This window comes from Lipotes vexillifer, unplaced genomic scaffold (genome assembly GCF_000442215.2).
Source record: "Lipotes vexillifer unplaced genomic scaffold, Lipotes_vexillifer_v1.1 scaffold1347, whole genome shotgun sequence".
Lineage (NCBI taxonomy): Eukaryota > Metazoa > Chordata > Mammalia > Artiodactyla > Lipotidae > Lipotes > Lipotes vexillifer.
Window position 1 is genome coordinate 1279715 of NW_006796201.1, and position 17338 is coordinate 1297052.

A 17338-nucleotide genomic window follows, 5' to 3' on the forward strand; every position below is an offset into this window, starting at 1 on the left:
AAGGTAAGGACAGCGACTTCCCCGGGCGAGGCTAGAGCGGCCTCCCGCCAGGCCCCGAGCCGCGTCACAGCGCACCCTGGCGGCCGGAGCGGAGCGGCTTGGCTTCCGTGGGGCCTTGGGTCCCGCCGCAGGGGTGTCTGCACCGCCGGCGCCACGTGGTCCCGGAAAATAGTGACAACAGTTTATTGCCGTTCACAGCGCTCGACACGCTTCCTTCATTTAATGACGACGGACCTGACCGAAGAGGTAGCTGTTACTACTGACATGAATGAGCTCAGTTTATAGGTATCAACACATATAGACCTCAAAAACGTAAAAAAGCAAGTCGCAGAACTATAGGTATAATATGGCGCCGTTTAGATAAAATTTTAAAATACACAAAAGCATACGATACATTCATTCATAAATGTATGTAAAAGTTTGAAAGAATACACCAAGGAGACTTCAGTTCAGGATCAGGAGGGCACAAGAGGATGTTTGCCCTTATGGAGGGAGTAAGACAACTTCGTCATATTTGCTTCATAAAAAATTACAGATAATATTAACGATTATCACCATTCTGGGTGTGGTTCTCTGTAATATATACGTTTAACTTTCTCATTAGAAAGCTAATTTGAGTCGCTGGTATGAAAGGTGGATTGGAAAGGACACTCCTAAGAGGTAGGGAGACAAGGTCAAAAGAAGGCTGACACAATAATCCAGGCAAGAAATTCTTGGTTGTCTGAATTCAGGTAGAAGTAGCAATGATGGAGAAAAGGTTACAGATCTGGGACATATCATGGAGTAAGAATCAAAAGTGTTTGGTGATTAGATGCAGGGAGAAATAGAAAAGGAGTCTGAAATAATTCCCAGTGTATCAGTTAAAATTGGGCTTGTCTGCAGATAACAGAGACCCAAAATAATCGGCTTAATCAAGATGAAATGTATGTCTCTAGCATAAAAATATGGAGATGGGTAGTCAAGGGCTGGCGTGGCATTTCTGCCCCACAAAGTCCATTTCCTGGTCACCCTCAGTCAGACCCAGAGGAAGTGTTTCAGGGATGAGCTCAGAAAAGTCAGCCCCCAGGGCTCCAGGTAGATCCAGATGTTCATTGGATTCTCCTGGGTGAAAGGGGGCAGGAATGTCTAATAGTGAGGAGGTCCTGAGTCACAGAGAAGTCCGTTCTTCACCGTCCTCAACCCTCATCATCGTTTGTATTATTATTTTTAAAATTACTCTTACCACAGCTGGGAATTCTGCTGGAGTCATGAAAGCTGACTGGAATTGAGCTGTCTGGTCACCAGGGATCAATAAAGACAAAACTTCGCTGGCAAATCAATAACCCCTGTCAACCCAAAGGCCCACACCCTCCATCCCAGTCCTGGTGAAGCAGTGTATCATAGAACTCTAGAAACAGAACGGGCTTTCCGAGCTTATTCAGGACAGTGCTTCTCACACTGTAATGTGCATCAGAACCACCCAGGGGTCTTGTGAAAATGCAGATTATGATTCAGCAGGTCTTGAGTCAGGCTTACAATTCTGCTTTTCTAATAAGTTCCCAGATGAGGCCAGTGCTGCTAACCAGTGGACCACATTGGAGAAGCATAGATCTTAAACCATGCCTTGCAGCCCTTTATAGATGTCACAGGAAGCCTGTGTCCCAAACTCCAGACTTCCCACTATATATATGGAGAATCTGAGGCCAAAGGAGGGAAGTATTCCCTAAGGTCCCATAGCCAACTATGGTTTGAGACTAGGAACAAAAGCACAGATAGAGGCTAGATTCCTTTTGCCAATTTCAGTACCAAATGCAGATAGCTAGGAGGATCCCCTGATCTATTCCCAGCCTGGAGTCAGCTCTTTGGTGGCCTGTCCAGGAATCATCTTGGGGCTTTTGCCCAGGCCCAGGCTGTGGATTTGGTGCTGCGGGTCAACCTCAGGCAGCAGGTAGAAAAGATGTAGTCTCTTGCAGGCCAGGGGACTGAAGACCCTTAAGGAAAGAGAGCTCAGCACAGACTCATACTTTTTTGGGGAGCACTTTGGCCATCACCACCTGGGGGAATGACTGAAGCAGGACTGGATAGAGGGAGGAGCTGTGTTGCAGCAAGAACAAAGGTTCTGATGCTATAACGGCCCTGAAGAGTGGTCCTGAACCAGGGCGAGGGGGCCTGGCTTTTGTACCTGTGCATTGACTTTCTGTCCTGCTGCATGACCTTGCCTGGCAAGTGAATGGGTTCAGTGGAAAGAGGGCAGGGGATCTGAGTAGCAGCCCCCAGCAGCTACTATGTAGATATTTATATAAATTATATAAGGAGAGAGTACTTATGAGGGGCCCGCGTGTACATGGTGTGTGTGTGTGTGTGTGTGTGTGTGTGTGCACATGTGTGTATGAGTAGCTGTATGCCTATCTTTGGAGTCTATGGAGAATGTTCATGTGCACTTGGGGTGACTGTTTGAGTGTGACCTTGTCGTGTCTTGCATTTGTGTGCACATGTGGAAGTCAGTGAGTGGGGTGTGACTCTGTGCAGGTGTCTAGGTGTGCCCTGTTTGCATGCTTCCTGAAGAGGACAGAAGAGGCCACCTGAGCCCAGGGTAGGGGATGCTGGGCTGCCTTAGTGGCCTTGGGTGGGGAGGGGATGGTGCTGGCTGAGGGCCACCTCATCTGAAGAAGCAGCCCTTTCTTTGGACTGACAGGGGCCTTTTATATCCCCTCAACCCTAGTCCTCCATGCCCAGCCTGCCCTAGGGAAATGCACAGCCTTGGAAAAAGAGCTTGGGGGAGGCCTGAGTGCAGGCTCTCCTGCTAGCAGGAGACGGGGTGTGTGCGGGGGTAGTTTCTGGTGTCTCTGCCCCTCCTCATGGTCAGAGAGCATTTTCAGAGCCGCCACAGAATGTACTGGTCTTTGGCTGGTGGACCCTCTGGAAACCTCTCCCACTGGCTCACAGAATGTCTCCAAACACTTATCTGTGTGTGTAAAATTACTCAGGAAAAGCCACCCACCTCCACCTGATAACTAAGGATTTTAATAAATGATTTTTTAAAATCCTTCGCTAATGTTGTCCATCTGTGGCTCCCCGTGTGCAACCCCTGGGTATGTCTTGATTTCCCTGTGTTCCCTGTGGTGTGCTTCACATTCAGACGCCTCACCTGAAGGACGCTGATTCCCCTGTCAGCTGGGATCATGACTAGCTCTGGGTTCTGGACCAGCCCTGGGCTTATGCTGGCCATTTGCAGGGAGGATGTGCAGCAGACATGGCAGCGCGCGGCCTGTGTATGCCATTTTGTGTGGGAGCTGTGAGGTGGGTGTAAGGAAGTAAGTGCCCATAGTGTGGAGGTTCTAGGAGCCCAGAGTGGAGAGGGGTTGCTTCTGGCTGGGAAACCAGGAGAGGTGACAAGGAGGAGGTGACACGTGAGTGGATCTTGAAGGAAGAGGAGGTGTTTCAACATCACTGTCGTCTGTACTTCACAGCTCGGTGTCTGGGAGGCCAGGGCTGGGCCCAGTTGTCTCCCTCATTCACATATGTGTGAGCTCAGGCCCCAGCCAGTAAGGTGAATTACCCAGGGCCACACAGAGCACCTTTGATAGGGTCTAGCCTTTCAGATAGTTGGCGCATTTTTTCTAATCAGCTCTGTCCCTCTGGCTGCCTATGCTGGATCCACCCTGCCCTGCCCATGGGGGTGAATACCAGGATTCAGAGCGAGCCAGGGCTGAGATGTGAAGGCCTGAACTCATTCCACCCACAGACCCCAAATATGCCCTCCCATCATGACCTGACATGCTCAGCGTTGAGTCATGTCTGACTTGCCTACCCATCTCCAGAAATCCAAGAGTCGTCCTTGATCCAGCTCTCCATCACCTCCCACATTCCCCAGTTGACCTCCAGAATATGTCTGGAATACTACTACTACTAAACATTTATTCCCTCATTTATTCCTCACAATGATGCCAAGAAGTTGGTGCCCAAAGTCTATAGCCAGGGAGAGGCTGAGCTGGGATTCAGGCCCAGCTCTCGTTACCACAGGAAGTAGAAGCCACCTGCCTCTCATCCACTTGGTTACATCATCACAGTCCTCTCTTGGGTCATACCAGAAACCCCTCCCTTCATTGGACTGTTGGACTCCGTTTTGCCCCTCAAGAAATTCCCCTTACAGCACCTAGCAGGATCCTTCTAAAACATATCACCACCCTAGGAGGACATTGCAAAAAAGGGCAGTTATAAAAGAATATGCAGCATCTGCCATAAGACTGTGAGCATCTTGAAGGGCAGAACTGTGAATTGGGGTTCTCTAAGTATAAATGTAAATGCAGTTGCCACTGCCAGAGGAGTGCAAAACAGAGACACCCAACCTGGAATGTCAAGAAAAACCGCCTGGGTTTTCCAAAGAAGATATGCAGATGGCCAATAGGCACATGAGAAAATACTCAACATCAGTAATCATTAGATAAATGGAAACCAAAACCACAATGAGGTATCATCTCATACCTGTCAGAATGGCTATCATCAAAAAGTCTACAAATAACAAATGGACAGGATGTGGAGAAAAGGGAGCCCTAGTGCACTTTTGGTAGGATTGTAAATTGGTGCAGCCATTATGGAAAACAGTATGGAAGTTCCTTAAAAAACTAAAAATAGAACTACCATGTGATCCAGCAATTCCACTGCTGGAATTGAAAGAAATCGAAGAAATGAAAACAAATGCGAAAAGTTACATGCACCTCAGTGTTCATAGAAACATTATTTACAATAGCCAAAATATGGAAGCGACCTAAGTGTCCATCAACTGATGAATGGATAAACAAGATGCAGTACTTATATACTAGAATATTATTCAGCCATAAAAAGAATGAAATTCTGCCATTTGCAACAATGTGGATGGACCTAGGGGGTATTAAGTTTAGTGAAATAAGTCAGAATGACAAATACTCTATATTATCACTTATATGTGGAATCTAAGAAAATAAAACAAATGAATGTATATAACAAAACAGAAACAGACTCACAGATATAGAGAACAAACTAATGGTTACAAGTGGGAAGAGTGAAGCGAGAGGGGAAAGATAGCAGTGGGGATTAAGAGGTATAAACTATTATGTATAAAATAAATAAGCAATAAGGATATGTTGTATAGCACAGGGAAATATATCCATTGTTTTGTAATTTAAATGGAGTATAAAAATATTGTATCACAATGTTGTACACCTGAATCTAATATTAATATTGTAAATCAACTATACTTAAATTTTAAAAATGTATGTAAAAAAAACACCTGGAGGAGGAAACACTTGACTTGATCCTAGAAGAATGAGTACAAGTTTATTAAGCAAAAAAGGAAGGATGTTACCAGGATGAAAGAGCAGCACTTGTCAAGACTGGAAGACATCAGAGAACGAGGTGCAGAGTGTCAGACAAAGTCAAGGTGGTCTCAGATATTACAGCACAAATTGGGGAGGGGCAAGAGATGTCCCACCAGCAGCCTGATGTTTTCATGGCAGGGTTATCAGACCTTTTGTACAGAATAAGAAAGTATCTGAGACCCATAGAGTCACATGCCTGGCTCAAGGTCACAGATTGGTAAAGTCAGAGCCAACGAAGTCTTCAGTGTTCTTCTTCCTGCAACCGTGTGGTTCTGACCAGGTGAGGAGATTCAGACAAGCCTCAGACCTCACTCAGCTGACAACAGGAAGGGCAAGGAGAGGGGTGCAGTCAGCAACCTCAAAGCCAAGGCTAGCGGCTGCACTGGGGAGATGTTCCCTGTGCTCAATAGTTAACAGGGTTTGAGCTTCTCCTAAGCACAGTTTGGAAAAATGGAAGACAGTGTGCGCATTCACAGCACTTAGTTCTCCCAGCTAAGTTATGCTTGAATCATGACAGACAGATAGACACACACACACACACACACACACACACACAAAGAACAAACTTTAACTTCACACTTGAAGCTGTTCTCCCGCCTTAATCTAAGCTATTGTGTCTGGCTCCACTTCCAGGCCCAGGTATAGCTCTCATAGATTTTGTGGGTTGAAGTAAACCCCTTAGCATAACTTAAATGAGGGTTCTTGTTGATTTTTTAATTATTAAAAAATAAAGAAAATACGAGGATCGCAATAGTCCAAGCCATTGATTCAGTGGACACAGATTGTCCCCAAAGCTGGAGAGAGCATGTCCCAAAGAGTGAGGGTAACCTCAGTGTGGGCACTGACCATGAGGGGTGTGGTGTCGCCTCCTTGAAAAGACCCAGATGGGCTTGAGATGTTCCCATCTCCAGCTATTGCTTGTTGGAGGGTAGAGAGGTTGCTGCTACACACTCCATTGCACCAGATGGATGCTACCGAAGGCTATACGGCCAAACCATGGAGTTGCTGGATAAAAACTGCCTTTAGATGCCATTTACTCAGAATGAAACAACATTCTCAAACTGGGTGAGAACACAGGGACCACCTCACTTAACTCCCTCACTTTCCAGATGGAAGATGCAGGATTCGATATGGAAGATGACTTGCTTCAAATCAAAAGTGAGTTCATGGGTTGGCAGAATTAGAATCCAAATCTTCCAGGTTCTAGACCATTACTCTTATTGGGTTTAGCTGTTTAGAAGGCGGAAAAAAAAAAAAAGGCTTCTGGTTCCAAGCTTTTCTTTCCATCTGATTATTAAAGACAAGGCTTCCTGGGAACAGTGGAAAACAAGGTGTGGGTGGCAATAAGTATGTTGGGAAGCTCGTTTACAAACTTCCAATATCATTGTTTTTGTGCACTTGCTGATGGGTGTATATTTTACTGGTGTGGCTCTGTGTAAATACCTGTCAGTTGCTTATGCCCTGTGACTTAGAAGTGACAGATGTGGCCCCTGTCAACAAGAAGACCATCCCCACTCACACCTGAGTCTGAAATTACAGAAAGAAACATTAGATGTAGGTAATGATGGCAGAGAGACAGAAGATTGTTAACATTGGAGAAACTTAGATCACCTAGTTCAGTATTTCCTACTATATGATCCATGGGATGCTAATTTGCTGTCATGAGGAAAAAGGGTCCTGTGGTCAAATGACTTTTGGAAACTGTGGCTTCATTCAAATTAAACAGGTTTCCTTTCTGAGGGCTTCTCAGAGTTTTTACTATATGCATTATAGATTTCTAGGGGAGATATATAAGATGCAAAGTTTCCCTGACTTTTGTGTCCATGGAACACTTTTTTTCCCCCAAGAATAATCTCATGAGTCTAATGTCCCTTGGACTAAATCTTTTACATATTGCCCTCTTCCAATATTCTAATTTTACAAATGAGAATACAAAGGCTCTGGTGACTGTCCTAGGTCACAAAACTGGTTAATGCATAACCAGGACTCGAACTCAGGTTTTCAGACAGAAATCTAAGAAGCAAATCCCTTTATTGCTTCCTACTGTGTCCCTAGTACTTAATTTTGTGTCTCCAGTAGAGTAATTAATAAATATAGTAAGGCACAGTGACTGACTAATAATAGCTAAGTGTTTACATGCATTATTTCATATGATCTTGATGAAAACTCTAAAGTGTTGGTTCTGGTATTATCCATTTTACAAAATTTTAAGTCAGAAATTGAGAAAAGTCTGGGATTTTACCTTACTTGTAAGCTTATGAGTTAGCCTGTTACAGTTTTTATATACTTAGAGCAGACATGAGACCCCTGGGTCAGAGACACAGATGATTTAGTACTCACAGCCAAAACAGCTGACAGGGCAGCGTTTCCTTCCCCTTGCCCCATGCTCCATGGGGAAAGGTGATAAAGGCTGGAGGGGTGCCCCATAGGAGAGGAACCCTGAAATTAGGAAACTGGTGATCTGTCCATCTTCCCCTGTGGAGAGAGAGATTATTTATGGAATGTAAGCAAGTTTCCACTGGAGGAGAGGGAAGGAAAAGTCTTACCTTTATTACCTTGTGATATCTCCAGAGAGATAATCTCCAAATATCTCATGAGATACATGTCTCTAGCTTCCAAAGCTGTTTGCCATTCAAACATATCTTGCTTAGAAGGCCCAGACCTTGCAGAAAGTGAGAAATCTGGGGAGACTTGTCTCCTAATAAGCATAAGGAAATTGAAGCTTAATATGCAAATTATCTGACCTTGGGCTATTGAAAGCACTAGGAAAATAAATAAATGAATGGATGAATGAATGACCTAGGTGAAGGTTAAGATATAAATGACCACCTTTATATACTTTCCTGAAAATAGATAATGATAGGGGAAAAGGGAGGGATCAAGGTATATGAGTGCCTTGTGATCATGGCAGAAAACCCTCTATCAAAACTGAGTTGAGGGCTTCCCTGGTGGCGCAGTGGTTGAGGGTCCTCCTGCCGATGCAGGGGACGCAGGTTCGTGCCCCGGTCCGGGAGGATCCCATATGCCGCGGAGAGGCTGGGCCCGTGGGCCATGGCCGCTGAGCCTGTGCGTCCAGAGCCTGTGCTCCGCAACGGGAGAGGCTGCAGTGGTGAGAGGCCCGCGTACCGCAAAGAGGGAAAAAGGGAAAAAAAACAAAAAAAACTGAGTTGAAAATGATTCCTGCCATACACAACCAGCTGCAATAGCTCTGTGTTGGTCACATGACCAACACAGTTTTTGCACAACTATCCTGCACAAAATAGACTGCATTGGTCTTGTAACATAGCTCCATTGTAAACCTGGTCAAAGCCTGAGAGCTCCCATTCTAGCCATAAGGAAGCCCTCCCACGCTGGCCTTATGTTTTCTTTTAAGAGTTTTATGATCTTGGCTCTGACATTTAGGCCTTTGATCCATTTTGAGTTAATTTTTGTATATGGTATGTGGTAGGGGTCCAGCTTTATTCTTCAGCGTGTGGCTATCCAGATGTTCCAGCATCGTTTGCTGAAAAGACTATTCTTTCCCCAGTGAATGGTCTTGGCATCCCTGTTGAAAGAACAATTGACCATAGATGTATGGATTTATTTCTGGACTCTTAATTCTATTCCGTTAATCTATATGTCTATCTTTATGTCAGTACCTCACTGAAACCATGCAACTCAGATTGGGACTTGAACCCACAGTCTTTTTTTTTTTAATTTTATTTATTTTTGGCTGCATTGGGTCTTTGTTGCTATGCGCAGTCTTTCTCTAGTTGCAGTGAGCTGGGGCTCCTCTTCATTGTGGTGCACAGGCTTCTCATTGCGGTGGCTTCTCTTGTTGCAGAGCACAGGCTTCAGTAGTTGCAGCACATGGGCTCAGTAGTTGTAGCTCGTGGGCTCTAGAGCGCAGGCTCAGTAGTTGTGGCACACAGGCTTAGTTGCTCCGCGACATGGGGGATCTTCCTGGACCAGGGCTCGAACCCGTGTCCCCTGCATTGGCAGGCAGATGCGTTTTTTAAAAAAATTTAATTTTTTTTATACAGCAGGTTCTTATTAGTCATCCATTTTATACACATTTATACATGTCAATCCCAATCTCCCAATTCATCACACCACGCCCGCCTCACCTCTTTCCCCCCTTGGTGTCCATATGTCTTTTCTCTACTTCTGTGTCTCAATTTCTGCCCTGCAAACTGGTTCATCTGTACCATTTTTCTAGGTTCCACATATATGCATTAATATGCGATATTTGTTTTTCTCTTTCTGACTTACTTCACTCTGTATGACAGTCTCTAGATTCATCCACGTCTCTACAAATGACCCAATTTCATTCCTTTTTATGGCTGAGTAATATTCCATTGTATATATGTACCACATCTTCTTTATGCATTCGTCTGTCAATGGGCATTTAGGTTGCTTCCATGACCTGGCTATTGTAAATAGTGCTGCAATGAACATTGGGGTGCGTGTGTCTTTTTGAATTATGGTTTTCTCTGGTTATATGCCCAGTAGTGGGATTGCTGGGTCATTTGGTAATTCTATTTTTAGTTTTTTAAGGAACCTCCATACTATTCTCCGTAGTGGCTGGCAGGCAGATTCTTAACCACTGAGCCACCAGGGAAGTCCCTGAACCCACAGTCTTTTCACTGAGATCACACACCTGGTCTCAGGACTTAATGAAGCTCAGGTTCTTGATGTCTCATCACAGAAAGAATTCAGTGAGAGACAAAGTGATAGGTAAGAAGTGGATTTATTTAGAGAGAAACATGCTCCACAGACAGAGTGTGAGCCATCACAGAAGGCCAGTGCGGCCCCAGGGTATGGGGTTGTCAGTTTCTTTTTTAAAATTAATTAATTAATTTATTTATTTTTGGCTGCGTTGGGTCTTCGTTGCTGCACGCGGGCTTTCTCTAGTTGCAGAGAGCAGGGGCTACTTTTCCTTGCGGTGCGTGGGTTTCTCACTGCCGTGACTTCTCTTGTTGTGGAGCACGGGCTCTAGGCGCGCGGGCTCAGTAGTTGTGGTGCACGGGCTCTAGAGTGCAGGCTCAGTAGTTGTGGCGCACTGGCTTAGTTGCTCCACGACATGTGGGATCTTCCCGGAGCAGGGCTTGAACCTGTGTCCCCTGCATTGAAAGGCGGATTCTTAAGCACTGCGCCACCAGGCAAGTCCGGGTTGTCAGTTTTTATAGGGGTGGGTAATTTCATAGGCTAATGAATGGGACGAGTACTCCAGCTGTTTTGGGGAAGGGGTGGAAATTTCCAGAAATTGGGCCACCATGCACTTTTTGACCTTTATGGTAGGTCTTGGAACTGTCATGGCACCTGTGTATGTGTCATTTAGCTTGCTGTTGTGTTACAATGAGCTATCCTGAGACTCAAGGTCTAGTGGAAGTCAACTTGTCCATCATTTTGGACCTGTTTGGTCTAATCGGTTTATGTCGTGTCCTTGGGCCATGTCATTCTTTTAAAGGTTGTGCCCTGCCCCCTTCCCTCCTGTTTCATTACTGTCTCTATTACTGTGGTTTAGAAGTAAGTTTTGAAATTAAGTGTGAGTCCTTAAAAAGTCCAACTTGGTTCTCTTTCAAGATTGTTTTGGGGATTTGGGGTACCTTAAATTTCCATATGAATTTTAGGATCAGCTTGTCAATTGCTGCAAAGAAGCCTGCTGAATTTTGGTAGGGCTTGTGTTGAACAGGTAGATCAGTTTGGGGAATATTGCTCTCTGAACAATACTGAGTCTCCTAATCCAGGAACATGTGATTTCTTTCTGTTTATTTAGATCTTAAATTTCAACAATGTTTTGTAGTTTTCAGTGTATAGGTGTTGCGCTTATTCAGTTAAATTTATTTCTAAGTATTTTATTCTTTTGGATGCTATTAAAAGGAGAAGTTTTTTCTTAATTTTATTTTTGGATTGTTTACTGCTAGTGTATAGAAATACAATTACTTTTTATATCTTGATCTTGTTTACTTCAACTTGCTGAACTTGTTTATTAGCTCGCAGTTTTTAAGCAGATTCTTTGGGGTTTTCTATATGTAAGATCATGTCATCTGCAAACAGAGATAATTTTATTTCTTCCTTTCTGATCTGGATGTCTTTATTTCTTTTCCTTGCCTAATTGCCCTGGTACGATGTTGTACCTCCAGTACAATGTTAAATATAAGTGGACATTCTTGTCTTGTTCTTGACCTTAGGGGGAAAGCATTCAGTCTTTCAACATTATGTATGATATTGGCTGTGGGTTTTTCACAGATGTCCTTTATCAGGTTGAAGAAGTAAATTCCCTTCTATTCCTGGTTTGTTGAATGTTTATATCATGAAAGGGTGTTGGATGTTTCAGAAGCTTTTTATGTATCTACTGAGATGTTCATGTGGTTTTTGTTTTTATTCTATATATGGTATATAATTTTGACTGGTTTTTGTATCCTAAACTGATCTTACATTCCCGGGATGAATCTCACTTGGTTATAGTATATACAATTATTTTTATATGCTGTTGGATTCACTTTGCTAGTATTTTGTTGAGGATTTCGTGTCCATATTCATAAAAGAGATTGGTCTGTAGTTTTGTTTTTCTGTCATGTCTTTATCTAGCTTTGGAATCACTGCAACAATATTGGTCTCATCCAATGAGTTAGGAAGTGTTCCCTTCTATTCTGTTTTTTAAGAAGAGTTTATTGTTTCTTGAATGTTGCTGACGTCCTTTCTGCCACCGAAGACCCTTTGGGATCTGAAAATATTTCACACCCTTTCTCTTGACTTTGTGGCCTTCTCTAGTAATGGAAAAATATCAGTATTTAAAGTCAGAAGACCTAGAATTGGAGCCCACTTTCACCTTACCTGTTATGTGACCCTGAACAAACTGTTTCAGAGTTAAGATAATCATTACTTTTAATCATTATCCTCTTTGTCTCCATCATTTATTGACTATTTATTATGGACTTTATATGCTTTTTATCATCTTAAAATTTTACAACAAACTTGTGGGTCAGCTGCTATTATTGTCCCCATTTTATAGATAAGAAAATGTGGCACAGAGAAGCCAAGCTTCTTGCATTTGTTAGCTTTGGCAAAGAGCAGGCCTGGCATTTTAACCCAAGTGGTTAGACTCCAGAGGTCACAGTTTAATAACCACTTGCTAAACTCTTTAGAAGCGCCAGACATTCTGTGTGTATGTATGTGTGTGCATGTATGTGTATATGTGCATATGTATGTATGTGCTTGTGTGAATAAATTCTCCTCTAGTTCTTACAAGCCTATGAGAGAGGCATTATCATCATCACTATAAAGATGAGGCGACTGAAACTCAGGTGTAAAAACTTGCCAAAAGTCATTGGGCTAATACGTTGTATTTAAGGCATTTGAACAAAGAGCTCTATGTCTACAACAGCTAAGCCCTGTCCACTATATGATTCTGATGTTTCTGAACATCAGTTTCCTCATATGCAGATAAATGTAATTAAAATCATTCCTGGCAATGACTGAGAAGAGTATCACATAAGACCATGGTGTGTGAAAGCCCTCCCAAGGGGTACATGTGATCACGGTTGCCGATGCTCACCTTTGTTTGTGTAGACCACTCTGAGGCTCCTCTGGCAGGTGCCATCCTGCTGACTCTTGGCTGGACATTAGATTCATTCGTCTAATGTCTTCGGGGTCTTGTACAACATAGGAGGTAATTTGCCTTTGTTAGAAAGATAATTTATTGATGAATCCATCCTGCAGCACAAGTAGTCCCAGACCTGTGTGCCCCTGAGGGATCCCTTCCTATTTTAGCAAAATATAGTCAACCTGACGCCCAGGAACGTGTCATCATTGTCTTGCAAACCTAACACAAAATGCATTGAATCAACAGGTCTTAATTCTTCCCACCTCCAAGAGATTTTACTTCTCCCCACAAAACAAAACAAGACAGTCGTTTTTTTTGCCAGCATTGAGATTAACTGGATGATGTAAATTCCAGCTGAGAGCTATCAAGTTCTTGGATTCTTGACCTGCATTTATATAGATGCTCCCTTTGCGCTAAACAAAGGGCACCATTAGGAAGTAGAAGATATTTATTATACTCGTTTTTGCCTTGAGAATATATCTCCCCTTGTTTTTTGCTTTTTTTTTTTGGCTACACTATGCAGCATGTGGGATCCTAGTTCCCCGACCAGGGATCAAACCTGTGCCCCCTGCAGTGGAAGTGCAGAGTCTTAACCACTTTACCACCAGGGAAGTCCCATATCTCCCCTTGATTTTGAAAAGACTTACTGAGCATAAAGGTTAGATTAGAGGATGGTTGCCAGCCAGCCTCCAAATGACAGGATTTGCGTGAAAAGAGAGTTTATTCTTTAATTTAACTTAGTTTTTTGGAACAGCTTTATTGATATATCATGCACATACCATATATTCACCCACTTAAAGTGTACAGTTCAATGATTTTTAATGTATTCACAGAGTTTTATAACCATCACCACAATTGTTACCAAACCAAACTTGGGTCTGCTCAGCTGCACACAGTAAAGCCCATCTTCTGACACCGAGTTGTGGTGAAGGAAAGTGCAGCGTTTATTGCAGGGCCAACCAAGCAAGGGGTCCAGGCACCTAATGCTCAGAAGGCCCGAACTCCCCAAAGGCTTTCAGGGAAGGATTTTTAAACATAGAGTGTGGGAGAGGGTTGCCGGGTATGTGATCAGTTCATGGACATTCTTCTGATTGGTTGATGGTGAGGTAACGGGGAGTCAACATCATCAACCTTCTGGTTCCAGCTGGTCTGGGGTCTACGTGCTTGTGGGCAGCACGCAGTTAACTTCTCACACCTGGTGGGGGTTTCAGTATCTGCAAAACAGCTCAAAGGATTTGGCTCAGAAGATTATCTATAGCCCTTGAAGAGGAATTGAAGGTCCTTGACTTTAATGGCTAAACTATTATTATTTTGTCTTGCTTGACTGCTTTCCTTTGTTCCTGCATTTTCTCACTTCTCTGATTAAATGTATTCTTTGGAACTTGGGGAAGCCCTAGGAGGCTAAAGTTTTTCTACAAACAGGAGGCAGGCAGGGGACTTCCCTGGTGGTCCAGTGGCTAAGACTCCACGGTCCCAGTGCAGGGGGCCTGGGTTCGATCCCTGGTCAGGGAACTAGATCCCACATGCCGCAACTAAAGATCAACTAAAGATCCTGCGTGCCACAACTAAGACCGTGCTGCAACTAAGATCGAGAGCAGCCAAATAAATAAATATTAAAAAAAAAAAAAGGCAGAGCACATCGTGGGGAGTGGGGGAGTGGGGGGGAGGGTCTGTCCCAGGAAGGCCTCATAGGGTCCTGCTCCGTTACACAATCAAATTTTGAACATTTTAACATCCCCCAAAGAAACCCTGTGTCCTTTAGCAGCTACCCTCCATTTCTCCTCACTCCTCACAGTAATAGGCAGCTATTAATCTACTTCCTGTTTTTATAGATTTGCCTCCTCTGGGCCTTTCATGTAAAAGGAATCATACAATAATAATATGTGGTCTTTTATGACTACACTTCCATCGTGTGTCATGTAAGGTCCTGCTCACAGAGCAACCACAGATATGAGAAAATGTTTATTCTGTGTTCTTAGTGGCTTAAATCATTGGATCCATATGACCCTGGGCAATCTACCACTGTAATCGCAAGTTACCACTATTATGGCTTTGCCAAAGTTGATTGATTCCAGAATTTCAATCTCACTTCTTTCTCTCTCCAGCCTTTTAGCAATAAAATATCTCCTTTCTACTGATTGAGGCAAATAAAAAAAAAATCTTGTGTGAATCCAACTGGAGGGAGATAATGTGTGTTGGATTAGATGTTAGCCATATGCCTTCATACCTGCTCTCATCATGGTCCTCTTGTTCCAGTGTCCATTTTCATGTCAGATGGGGGTCTCTGCAGCTTGCTGAGGATATTACATCTCTCCTCTACTCTGAGTGAATTGATATGATCAAAACAAAGATCCAGAATTCACACAGATAATCAAGTCAGGGGCCACAGAAAGTACAGATGATTAAAGGTCTCGACCAGATCCACAGGAACAAAATAGTTTGGATGCTAATTTATGCAGTGTCTATGAAACGACATCTCGGATATGCAAGGAACAATCTCATTCCCTAGCTCCCCCAATTAAAAATTTTCTCTTGGGGTCTTCCCTGGTGGCGCAGTGGTTGAGAGTCCTCCTGCCGATGCAGGGGATGCGGGTTCATGCCCTGGTCTGGGAAAATCCCACATGCCGCGGAGCGGCTGGGCCTGTGAGCCATGGCCGCTGAGCCTGCGTGTCCGGAGCCTGTGCTCCGCAACGGGAGAGGCCACAGCAGTGAGAAGCCTTCGTACCGCAAAAAAAAAAAAAAAAAATTTCTCTTGGCAAACTGCTTTATCTACCATAGAGGCTTTCATGATCTTGTCCTTGATTGGACACAGTCAGTATTTATTAACTGTATCATGAGCAGCCAAATGCATGTGGGACAGTGCCAGGTGTGATGATGCTCTTCTCCTGATGGGTCTTTCCCCACAATTTTGTCCCCTGAGCCAATCCCTGTGTTCTTTTTCAAACAGGTCACCTGTGTTCTCTGACACCTCCACGTCATTGTAATGCTATGCACTCCTCCTGCTCTCCTCGACAAAGTCTTACTCATCCTTTAAGACCGAGCTCAAGCTCCATCTTTTCTCTGGAATCTTCCCTAGTTCCTTCCACTTTGGGTTTTCTCACCATACTTATGGTAGATTGACAAACGGAGCCACAGTATTTTGTAGCTCCTCCTGTCAAAAGGAAGAGTCTGTTTCCCTATTGCTTGAATCCAAATTGGCCTTATGACACTCTCTGACCAGTAGAATGTGGCAGAAATGATGCTATGTGAGTTCCAGAGTCTGGGCCCCTAGATGCCTTAAGACATCCTCCTTTGCCCTCTTGGAATGCAGCCCTGAGACCACTGAGTAAGGAAGTTCCGTCTAGCCTTCCAGAGGGTGAGAGGCTGTGGAGGAGAGAGCCAAGGTGCCCCGGCCGAGGCCATCTGGCCAGTCCATCCCAGTGGAGCTATTGGATGATTATAGCCACAGGAGTGAGCCCAGGCGAGCCAGGAGACATTCCTGTTTGAATTCAGCCAAGATGCAGTATCATGAGCATATAAATGGTTGTTGTTTTAAGCCACAAAACATTGAGGTGGCTTGTTATGCAGCAATAGATAACGGGCTATTTTCCTTGATGTTTATAAAGGTCACATATGTGAAGGAGGTCACAGAGAACTGTATTTGGGAAGGAGCATTGTGCTCAGGGGAAAATCTTCTCTTTCTCCTATTTTCTTTATTCAGTTAATTCTCATTCACTATTTAAGTCTCATATTCTCATTCTCTGGGAATCCTTCCCTGTACTCAGAGACAGGGGCAGGGGCCCCTTGGATGGGCTCCTTTGCACTCTCGTTCTTATTATAGTACATTTCATACTTTATAGGTAAAACTAGATACTTTTTTTTTTTTTTTTCTGGTCTGTCTTCTCTGTGAAGCCCCTGTGAGGGCAGAGACAAAGCCTACCTGAAACACCACTGTGCGTCTAGAGTTTGTCACAGTACGTCACGTATATGGAATGATTTTCTGCTTATGGGTATCACTGGTTCATCAGATACTGATGCCCTTCCCAAGCCACCTATTCCACTGTGGGACAGCACTCGGTGAGACAGTACTCTTCCCTATCATGAGATAAACTCTATCTGTGTGCCTTCTGTTCAGAGGCCTGCATTGATCACCAGAGCCAGAAAACAAATGCCCTGCATATTTGAGTACATATGTATTGAGTACATATGTCCCCCTTATTAAATCATTTCTTCCTCAGTTCATGGCAGGAGAAACAGCTGAGGACCCCCGGGGATGTCTGGCCTGGAGCCCCTGACCATCCTGCTCTCTCTTATTAACAAAATCAATCCTAAAATGTCATAATAACTTTTGGCATCAAAACCCATTCTTTTTTTTTTTTTGCGGTACGCGGCCCTCTCACCGTTGTGGCCTTTCCCGTTGCGGAGCACAGGCTCC

General features: G+C 43.9%; 1 protein-coding gene across 1 annotated transcript in view; it reads right to left on the bottom strand.

The window, feature by feature from the left end:
• Positions 1–17, bottom strand: part of GOT2 (glutamic-oxaloacetic transaminase 2) — an 18403-nt gene extending 18386 nt beyond the window's left edge. Inside the window, exon 1 of the mRNA XM_007468323.1 lies at positions 1–17. This exon is cut by the window's left edge and continues 181 nt beyond it. The gene's annotated coding sequence lies outside the window, so the exon portion shown is untranslated.
• Positions 18–17338: the final 17321 nt, after the last annotated feature.